Raw genomic sequence first — 11857 nt, 5'->3', positions numbered from 1 at the left:
GGATCCTGGTCAGCCAACACATTCTTCTGCTAACAAAGAAAAAACACAGACATCAAAGAAGGAACATTGGCATTTCATATCAAGTGAGAAGTTTAATTAAAAAAAAGCAGCTTGTTGCTTACCCATTCTAGCAAGGTTGGCTGCTGCATATAGCTGGGAAATGGACTATTCTTCATCTCTTGCTTGGCCTTGGTTCTCCTTCCTTCTTCCTCTTCTGAGCCCCTGAAAATATACAACTGACACAAGATTAGTACAAATTCAAAACAATGCAACAAATCACAGAAATTCAAGTAAAAATAATCATTACAACAAAATTAGTTGAAAATTCAGTTAGCAAACATACACTGTTAACTCAGGAGCAGGAATGTAGGGGAAAGGGTAGGATGGTGGTTAGTAATATTAGTTTAGGGAGGGTGAAGGAGAAAAAAGAGACAGAAGGAAAAAAAAAATCAAAAATACTTCCATATAAGCTTCCATGGCTGTTGAGGTGGCTCCTGGTGATGTTCCTTCTGAACTGCCTCATTACTCTGTATCCTGTCAAATGAAGGTCAAGAGGTCAAAGCCTGATACAGTCAACATCAATTGGCAAGCAAAATATCAAGAAAGGATGCAAAAAGTAAAGTCCGAATCTAACCGTGCATGCTACTCATGTCTGCAGTTGAATGGGAGAGGGACTACTCCTCACTTTAGGATCCTGGTCAGCCAACACATTCTTCTGCTAACAAAGAAAAAACACAGACATCAAAGAAGGAACATTGGCATTTCATATCAAGTGAGAAGTTTAATTAAAAAAAAGCAGCTTGTTGCTTACCCATTCTAGCAAGGTTGGCTGCTGCATATAGCTGGGAAATGGACTATTCTTCATCTCTTGCTTGGCCTTGGTTCTCCTTCCTTCTTCCTCTTCTGAGCCCCTGAAAATATACAACTGACACAAGATTAGTACAAATTCAAAACAATGCAACAAATCACAGAAATTCAAGTAAAAATAATCATTACAACAAAATTAGTTGAAAAATCAGTTAGCAAACATACACTGTTAACTCAGGAGCAGGAATGTAGGGAAAAGGGTAGGATGGTGGTTAGTAATGTTAGTTTAGGGAGGGTGAAGGAGAAAAAAGAGACAGAAGGAAAAAAAATCAAAAATACTTCCATATAAGCTTCCATGGCTGTTGAGGTGGCTCCTGGTGATGTTCCTTCTGAACTGCCTCAGCATCTCTGTATCCTGTCAAATGAAGGTCAAGAGGTCAAAGCCTGATACAGTCAACATCAATTGGCAAGCAAAATATCAAGAAAGGATGCAAAAAGTAAAGTCCGAATCTAACTGTACATGCTACTCATGTCTGCAGTTGAATGGGAGAGGGACTACTCCTCACTTTAGGATCCTGGTCAGCCAACACATTCTTCTGCTAACAAAGAAAAAACACAGACATCAAAGAAGGAACATTGGCATTTCATATCAAGTGAGAAGTTTAATTAAAAAAAAGCAGCTTGTTGCTTACCCATTCTAGCAAGGTTGGCTGCTGCATATAGCTGGGAAATGGACTATTCTTCATCTCTTGCTTGGCCTTGGTTCTCCTTCCTTCTTCCTCTTCTGAGCCCCTGAAAATATACAACTGACACAAGATTAGTACAAATTCAAAACAATGCAACAAATCACAGAAATTCAAGTAAAAATAATCATTACAACAAAATTAGTTGAAAATTCAGTTAGCAAACATACACTGTTAACTCAGGAGCAGGAATGTAGGGGAAAGGGTAGGATGGTGGTTAGTAATATTAGTTTAGGGAGGGTGAAGGAGAAAAAAGAGACAGAAGGAAAAAAAAAATCAAAAATACTTCCATATAAGCTTCCATGGCTGTTGAGGTGGCTCCTGGTGATGTTCCTTCTGAACTGCCTCATTACTCTGTATCCTGTCAAATGAAGGTCAAGAGGTCAAAGCCTGATACAGTCAACATCAATTGGCAAGCAAAATATCAAGAAAGGATGCAAAAAGTAAAGTCCGAATCTAACCGTGCATGCTACTCATGTCTGCAGTTGAATGGGAGAGGGACTACTCCTCACTTTAGGATCCTGGTCAGCCAACACATTCTTCTGCTAACAAAGAAAAAACACAGACATCAAAGAAGGAACATTGGCATTTCATATCAAGTGAGAAGTTTAATTAAAAAAAAGCAGCTTGTTGCTTACCCATTCTAGCAAGGTTGGCTGCTGCATATAGCTGGGAAATGGACTATTCTTCATCTCTTGCTTGGCCTTGGTTCTCCTTCCTTCTTCCTCTTCTGAGCCCCTGAAAATATACAACTGACACAAGATTAGTACAAATTCAAAACAATGCAACAAATCACAGAAATTCAAGTAAAAATAATCATTACAACAAAATTAGTTGAAAATTCAGTTAGCAAACATACACTGTTAACTCAGGAGCAGGAATGTAGGGGAAAGGGTAGGATGGTGGTTAGTAATATTAGTTTAGGGAGGGTGAGGGAGAAAAAAGAGACAGAAGGAAAAAAAATCAAAAATACTTCCATATAAGCTTCCATGGCTGTTGAGGTGGCTCCTGGTGATGTTCCTTCTGAACTGCCTCAGCATCTCTGTATCCTGTCAAATGAAGGTCAAGAGGTCAAAGCCTGATACAGTCAACATCAATTGGCAAGCAAAATATCAAGAAAGGATGCAAAAAGTAAAGTCCGAATCTAACCGTGCATGCTACTCATGTCTGCAGTTGAATGGGAGAGGGACTACTCCTCACTTTAGGATCCTGGTCAGCCAACACATTCTTCTGCTAACAAAGAAAAAACACAGACATCAAAGAAGGAACATTGGCATTTCATATCAAGTGAGAAGTTTAATTAAAAAAAAGCAGCTTGTTGCTTACCCATTCTAGCAAGGTTGGCTGCTGCATATAGCTGGGAAATGGACTATTCTTCATCTCTTGCTTGGCCTTGGTTCTCCTTCCTTCTTCCTCTTCTGAGCCCCTGAAAATATACAACTGACACAAGATTAGTACAAATTCAAAGCAATGCAACAAATCACAGAAATTCAAGTAAAAATAATCATTACAACAAAATTAGTTGAAAATTCAGTTAGCAAACATACACTGTTAACTCAGGAGCAGGAATGTAGGGAAAAGGGTAGGATGGTGGTTAGTAATGTTAGTTTAGGGAGGGTGAAGGAGAAAAAAGAGACAGAAGGAAAAAAAATCAAAAATACTTCCATATAAGCTTCCATGGCTGTTGAGGTGGCTCCTGGTGATGTTCCTTCTGAACTGCCTCAGCATCTCTGTATCCTGTCAAATGAAGGTCAAGAGGTCAAAGCCTGATACAGTCAACATCAATTGGCAAGCAAAATATCAAGAAAGGATGCAAAAAGTAAAGTCCGAATCTAACCGTGCATGCTACTCATGTCTGCAGTTGAATGGGAGAGGGACTACTCCTCACTTTAGGATCCTGGTCAGCCAACACATTCTTCTGCTAACAAAGAAAAAACACAGACATCAAAGAAGGAACATTGGCATTTCATATCAAGTGAGAAGTTTAATTAAAAAAAAGCAGCTTGTTGCTTACCCATTCTAGCAAGGTTGGCTGCTGCATATAGCTGGGAAATGGACTATTCTTCATCTCTTGCTTGGCCTTGGTTCTCCTTCCTTCTTCCTCTTCTGAGCCCCTGAAAATATACAACTGACACAAGATTAGTACAAATTCAAAACAATGCAACAAATCACAGAAATTCAAGTAAAAATAATCATTACAACAAAATTAGTTGAAAATTCAGTTAGCAAACATACACTGTTAACTCAGGAGCAGGAATGTAGGGGAAAGGGTAGGATGGTGGTTAGTAATATTAGTTTAGGGAGGGTGAGGGAGAAAAAAGAGACAGAAGGAAAAAAAATCAAAAATACTTCCATATAAGCTTCCATGGCTGTTGAGGTGGCTCCTGGTGATGTTCCTTCTGAACTGCCTCAGCATCTCTGTATCCTGTCAAATGAAGGTCAAGAGGTCAAAGCCTGATACAGTCAACATCAATTGGCAAGCAAAATATCAAGAAAGGATGCAAAAAGTAAAGTCCGAATCTAACCGTGCATGCTACTCATGTCTGCAGTTGAATGGGAGAGGGACTACTCCTCACTTTAGGATCCTGGTCAGCCAACACATTCTTCTGCTAACAAAGAAAAAACACAGGCATCAAAGAAGGAACATTGGCATTTCATATCAAGTGAGAAGTTTAATTAAAAAAAAGCAGCTTGTTGCTTACCCATTCTAGCAAGGTTGGCTGCTGCATATAGCTGGGAAATGGACTATTCTTCATCTCTTGCTTGGCCTTGGTTCTCCTTCCTTCTTCCTCTTCGGAGCCCCTGAAAATATACAACTGACACAAGATTAGTACAAATTCAAAACAATGCAACAAATCACAGAAATTCAAGTAAAAATAATCATTACAACAAAATTAGTTGAAAATTCAGTTAGCAAACATACACTGTTAACTCAGGAGCAGGAATGTAGGGGAAAGGGTAGGATGGTGGTTAGTAATATTAGTTTAGGGAGGGTGAGGGAGAAAAAAGAGACAGAAGGAAAAAAAATCAAAAATACTTCCATATAAGCTTCCATGGCTGTTGAGGTGGCTCCTGGTGATGTTCCTTCTGAACTGCCTCAGCATCTCTGTATCCTGTCAAATGAAGGTCAAGAGGTCAAAGCCTGATACAGTCAACATCAATTGGCAAGCAAAATATCAAGAAAGGATGCAAAAAGTAAAGTCCGAATCTAACCGTGCATGCTACTCATGTCTGCAGTTGAATGGGAGAGGGACTACTCCTCACTTTAGGATCCTGGTCAGCCAACACATTCTTCTGCTAACAAAGAAAAAACACAGACATCAAAGAAGGAACATTGGCATTTCATATCAAGTGAGAAGTTTAATTAAAAAAAAGCAGCTTACCCATTCTAGCAAGGTTGGCTGCTGCATATAGCTGGGAAATGGACTATTCTTCATCTCTTGCTTGGCCTTGGTTCTCCTTCCTTCTTCCTCTTCTGAGCCCCTGAAAATATACAACTGACACAAGATTAGTACAAATTCAAAACAATGCAACAAATCACAGAAATTCAAGTAAAAATAATCATTACAACAAAATTAGTTGCAAATTCAGTTAGCAAACACACACTGTTAACTCAGGAGCAGGAATGTAGGGGAAAGGGTAGGATGGTGGTTAGTAATGTTAGTTTAGGGAGGGTGAAGGAGAAAAAAGAGACAGAAGGAAAAAAAATCAAAAATACTTCCATATAAGCTTCCATGGCTGTTGAGGTGGCTCCTGGTGATGTTCCTTCTGAACTGCCTCAGCATCTCTGTATCCTGTCAATTGAAGGTCAAGAGGTCAAAGCCTGATACAGTCAACATCAGTTGGCAAGCAAAATATCAAGAAAGGATGCAAAAAGTAAAGTCCGAATCTAACTGTGCATGCTACTCATGTCTGCAGTTGAATGGGAGAGGGACTACTCCTCACTTTAGGATCCTGGTCAGCCAACACATTCTTCTGCTAACAAAGAAAAAACACAGACATCAAAGAAGGAACATTGGCATTTCATATCAAGTGAGAAGTTTAATTAAAAAAAAGCAGCTTACCCATTCTAGCAAGGTTGGCTGCTGCATATAGCTGGGAAATGGACTATTCTTCATCTCTTGCTTGGCCTTGGTTCTCCTTCCTTCTTCCTCTTCTGAGCCCCTGAAAATATACAACTGACACAAGATTAGTACAAATTCAAAACAATGCAACAAATCACAGAAATTCAAGTAAAAATAATCATTACAACAAAATTAGTTGCAAATTCAGTTAGCAAACACACACTGTTAACTCAGGAGCAGGAATGTAGGGGAAAGGGTAGGATGGTGGTTAGTAATTTTAGTTTAGGGAGGGTGAAGGAGAAAAAAGAGACAGAAGGAAAAAAAAATCAAAAATACTTCCATATAAGCTTCCATGGCTGTTGAGGTGGCTCCTGGTGATGTTCCTTCTGAACTGCCTCAGCATCTCTGTATCCTGTCAAATGAAGGTCAAGAGGTCAAAGCCTGATACAGTCAACATCAATTGGCAAGCAAAATATCAAGAAAGGATGCAAAAAGTAAAGTCCGAATCTAACCGTGCATGCTACTCATGTCTGCAGTTGAATGGGAGAGGGACTACTCCTCACTTTAGGATCCTGGTCAGCCAACACATTCTTCTGCTAACAAAGAAAAAACACAGACATCAAAGAAGGAACATTGGCATTTCATATCAAGTGAGAAGTTTAATTAAAAAAAAGCAGCTTGTTGCTTACCCATTCTAGCAAGGTTGGCTGCTGCATATAGCTGGGAAATGGACTATTCTTCATCTCTTGCTTGGCCTTGGTTCTCCTTCCTTCTTCCTCTTCGGAGCCCCTGAAAATATACAACTGACACAAGATTAGTACAAATTCAAAACAATGCAACAAATCACAGAAATTCAAGTAAAAATAATCATTACAACAAAATTAGTTGAAAAATCAGTTAGCAAACAATGACAGTTAACTCAGGAGCAGGAATGTGGGGGAAAGGGTAGGATGGTGGTTAGTAATATTAGTTTAGGGAGGGTGAAGGAGAAAAAAGAGACAGAAGGAAAAAAAATCAAAAATACTTCCATACAGTGATAGACATTAACTTTTAGATTCACTTGTCCTTCGGACAAGTGATCTCAGACTTGGACTTGTCCGAATGCAGAACTTGGTTGCCCAAAATTAGGGAAGAAAAATATTATTTATTACTGTAAACTAAGAAGAAAAAATGTGACCAAATACACTACTGTCAACTTGGCAAGTTGAGCTACATAAAAAAGTAATTTCGATGCTTCGTTTGTACATGTGTATCACTGTCCTTGTCAATTTAATATGTTAACGCACTGCCATGCAACATTATCCCTCCGTTTTCTTTTAATAAATTTCATATTTTTAAAAAATAATTTCCGTAGAATCCTTTTGTGAATCGTGATTTTCAGAGATAAAAAGCAACAGTAAAGGAAGACAATTGCTATGAAACATACATATCTGGATTGGGATACATCGTGTTACTTATGTTCTGTGATTGAATTTCCTAATTAGAAGTTAACAAATTTGTTATAAGTAGAGCGTATTTATCACGAAAGAAAACAGAATAATGAACCCGATTTTTAAATGGTCCGTATATTCTAGAAACGCTACCAAGGATTTCCTAATGTAAATCAATATCAGGTATCTGGCGGAAATGAAGTATTCTATTTATTGTTTTATTTATAAATTAATGTAAGCTGACTAAATATGTACATTTCTATGAGAAAAATTCACTTGCCCGATCGGACAAGTACGTTGACAGTTCCACTTGCCCAAAATGAGGATTTACTTGTCCCGGGCAATCGAACAACCGTTAATGTCGATCCCTGCCATATAAGCTTCCATGGCTGTTGATATGGCTCCTGGTGATGTTCCTTCTGAACTGCCTCAGCATCTCTGTATCCTGTCAATTGAAGGTCAAGAGGTCAAAGCCTGATACAGTCAACATCAATTGGCAAGCAAAATATCAAGAAAGGATGCAAAAAGTAAAGTCCGAATCTAACCGTGCATGCTACTCATGTCTGCAGTTGAATGGGAGAGGGACTACTCCTCACTTTAGGATCCTGGTCAGCCAACACATTCTTCTGCTAACAAAGAAAAAACACAGACATCAAAGAAGGAACATTGGCATTTCATATCAAGTGAGAAGTTTAATTAAAAAAAAAGCAGCTTGTTGCTTACCCATTCTAGCAAGGTTGGCTGCTGCATATAGCTGGGAAATGGACTATTCTTCATCTCTTGCTTGGCCTTGGTTCTCCTTCCTTCTTCCTCTTCTGAGCCCCTGAAAATATACAACTGACACAAGATTAGTACAAATTCAAAACAATGCAACAAATCACAGAAATTCAAGTAAAAATAATCATTACAACAAAATTAGTTGAAAATTCAGTTAGCAAACATACACTGTTAACTCAGGAGCAGGAATGTAGGGAAAAGGGTAGGATGGTGGTTAGTAATGTTAGTTTAGGGAGGGTGAAGGAGAAAAAAGAGACAGAAGGAAAAAAAATCAAAAATACTTCCATATAAGCTTCCATGGCTGTTGAGGTGGCTCCTGGTGATGTTCCTTCTGAACTGCCTCAGCATCTCTGTATCCTGTCAAATGAAGGTCAAGAGGTCAAAGCCTGATACAGTCAACATCAATTGGCAAGCAAAATATCAAGAAAGGATGCAAAAAGTAAAGTCCGAATCTAACCGTGCGTGCTACTCATGTCTGCAGTTGAATGGGAGAGGGACTACTCCTCACTTTAGGATCCTGGTCAGCCAACACATTCTTCTGCTAACAAAGAAAAAACACAGACATCAAAGAAGGAACATTGGCATTTCATATCAAGTGAGAAGTTTAATTAAAAAAAAGCAGCTTGTTGCTTACCCATTCTAGCAAGGTTGGCTGCTGCATATAGCTGGGAAATGGACTATTCTTCATCTCTTGCTTGGCCTTGGTTCTCCTTCCTTCTTCCTCTTCTGAGCCCCTGAAAATATACAACTGACACAAGATTAGTACAAATTCAAAACAATGCAACAAATCACAGAAATTCAAGTAAAAATAATCATTACAACAAAATTAGTTGAAAAATCAGTTAGCAAACATACACTGTTAACTCAGGAGCAGGAATGTAGGGAAAAGGGTAGGATGGTGGTTAGTAATGTTAGTTTAGGGAGGGTGAAGGAGAAAAAAGAGACAGAAGGAAAAAAAATCAAAAATACTTCCATATAAGCTTCCATGGCTGTTGAGGTGGCTCCTGGTGATGTTCCTTCTGAACTGCCTCAGCATCTCTGTATCCTGTCAAATGAAGGTCAAGAGGTCAAAGCCTGATACAGTCAACATCAATTGGCAAGCAAAATATCAAGAAAGGATGCAAAAAGTAAAGTCCGAATCTAACCGTGCATGCTACTCATGTCTGCAGTTGAATGGGAGAGGGACTACTCCTCACTTTAGGATCCTGGTCAGCCAACACATTCTTCTGCTAACAAAGAAAAAACACAGACATCAAAGAAGGAACATTGGCATTTCATATCAAGTGAGAAGTTTAATTAAAAAAAAGCAGCTTGTTGCTTACCCATTCTAGCAAGGTTGGCTGCTGCATATAGCTGGGAAATGGACTATTCTTCATCTCTTGCTTGGCCTTGGTTCTCCTTCCTTCTTCCTCTTCTGAGCCCCTGAAAATATACAACTGACACAAGATTAGTACAAATTCAAAACAATGCAACAAATCACAGAAATTCAAGTAAAAATAATCATTACAACAAAATTAGTTGAAAATTCAGTTAGCAAACATACACTGTTAACTCAGGAGCAGGAATGTAGGGGAAAGGGTAGGATGGTGGTTAGTAATATTAGTTTAGGGAGGGTGAGGGAGAAAAAAGAGACAGAAGGAAAAAAAATCAAAAATACTTCCATATAAGCTTCCATGGCTGTTGAGGTGGCTCCTGGTGATGTTCCTTCTGAACTGCCTCAGCATCTCTGTATCCTGTCAATTGAAGGTCAAGAGGTCAAAGCCTGATACAGTCAACATCAGTTGGCAAGCAAAATATCAAGAAAGGATGCAAAAAGTAAAGTCCGAATCTAACTGTGCATGCTACTCATGTCTGCAGTTGAATGGGAGAGGGACTACTCCTCACTTTAGGATCCTGGTCAGCCAACACATTCTTCTGCTAACAAAGAAAAAACACAGACATCAAAGAAGGAACATTGGCATTTCATATCAAGTGAGAAGTTTAATTAAAAAAAAGCAGCTTACCCATTCTAGCAAGGTTGGCTGCTGCATATAGCTGGGAAATGGACTATTCTTCATCTCTTGCTTGGCCTTGGTTCTCCTTCCTTCTTCCTCTTCTGAGCCCCTGAAAATATACAACTGACACAAGATTAGTACAAATTCAAAACAATGCAACAAATCACAGAAATTCAAGTAAAAATAATCATTACAACAAAATTAGTTGCAAATTCAGTTAGCAAACACACACTGTTAACTCAGGAGCAGGAATGTAGGGGAAAGGGTAGGATGGTGGTTAGTAATATTAGTTTAGGGAGGGTGAAGGAGAAAAAAGAGACAGAAGGAAAAAAAAATCAAAAATACTTCCATATAAGCTTCCATGGCTGTTGAGGTGGCTCCTGGTGATGTTCCTTCTGAACTGCCTCAGCATCTCTGTATCCTGTCAAATGAAGGTCAAGAGGTCAAAGCCTGATACAGTCAACATCAATTGGCAAGCAAAATATCAAGAAAGGATGCAAAAAGTAAAGTCCGAATCTAACCGTGCATGCTACTCATGTCTGCAGTTGAATGGGAGAGGGACTACTCCTCACTTTAGGATCCTGGTCAGCCAACACATTCTTCTGCTAACAAAGAAAAAACACAGACATCAAAGAAGGAACATTGGCATTTCATATCAAGTGAGAAGTTTAATTAAAAAAAAGCAGCTTGTTGCTTACCCATTCTAGCAAGGTTGGCTGCTGCATATAGCTGGGAAATGGACTATTCTTCATCTCTTGCTTGGCCTTGGTTCTCCTTCCTTCTTCCTCTTCTGAGCCCCTGAAAATATACAACTGACACAAGATTAGTACAAATTCAAAACAATGCAACAAATCACAGAAATTCAAGTAAAAATAATCATTACAACAAAATTAGTTGAAAAATCAGTTAGCAAACAATGACAGTTAACTCAGGAGCAGGAATGTGGGGGAAAGGGTAGGATGGTGGTTAGTAATATTAGTTTAGGGAGGGTGAAGGAGAAAAAAGAGAGAGAAGGACAAAAATCAAAAATACTTCCATATAAGCTTCCATGGCTGTTGAGGTGGCTCCTGGTGTTGTTCTTTCTGGACTGCTTCAGTATCTCTGTATCCTGTCAATTGAAGGTCAAGAGGTCAAAGCCTGATACAGTCAACATCAATTGGCAAGCAAAATATCAAGAAAGGATGCAAAAAGTAAAGTCCGAATCTAACCGTGCATGCTACTCATGTCTGCAGTTGAATAGGAGAGGAACTACTCCTCACTTTAGGATCCTGGTCAGCCAACACATTCTTCTGCTAACAAAGAAAAAACACAGACATCAAAGAAGGAACATTGGCATTTCATATCAAGTGAGAAGTTTAATTAAAAAAAAGCAGCTTGTTGCTTACCCATTCTAGCAAGGTTGGCTGCTGCATATAGCTGGGAAATGGACTATTCTTCATCTCTTGCTTGGCCTTGGTTCTCCTTCCTTCTTCCTCTTCTGAGCCCCTGAAAATATACAACTGACACAAGATTAGTACAAATTCAAAACAATGCAACAAATCACAGAAATTCAAGTAAAAATAATCATTACAACAAAATTAGTTGCAAATTCAGTTAGCAAACACACACTGTTAACTCAGGAGTAGGAATGTAGGGGAAAGGGTAGGATGGTGGTTAGTAATATTAGTTTAGGGAGGGTGAAGGAGAAAAAAAGAGAGAGAAGGACAAAAATCAAAAATACTTCCATATAAGCTTTCATGGCTGTTGAGGTGGCTCCTGGTGATGTTTCTTCTCAACTGCCTCAGATTCTCTGCATCCTGTCAATTGAAGGTCAAGAGGTCAAAGCCTGATACAGCCAACATCAATTGGCAAGCAAAATATCAGGAAAGGATGCAAGAAAGTCATAATCTAACCGTGCTGAGGAACACAAAGTCAATTCTACAAAAATTTTAAATAAGGGCACACCACTTTTGCATCCAAGAAAATTTCAGTGCATAAACAAACCACATCCCTGTCTCATTTCAATTCCTTTTGCATACTCACAATTTCCATTGTGGAGACAG

Source organism: Saccostrea echinata, unplaced genomic scaffold, assembly GCF_033153115.1.
Source record: "Saccostrea echinata isolate AGI-Se365-2 ecotype Australia unplaced genomic scaffold, CSIRO_AGI_Sech_v1 ptg000025l, whole genome shotgun sequence".
NCBI classification, from domain to species: Eukaryota; Metazoa; Mollusca; class Bivalvia; order Ostreida; family Ostreidae; genus Saccostrea; species Saccostrea echinata.
This window is presented reverse-complemented; position numbering follows the sequence as displayed.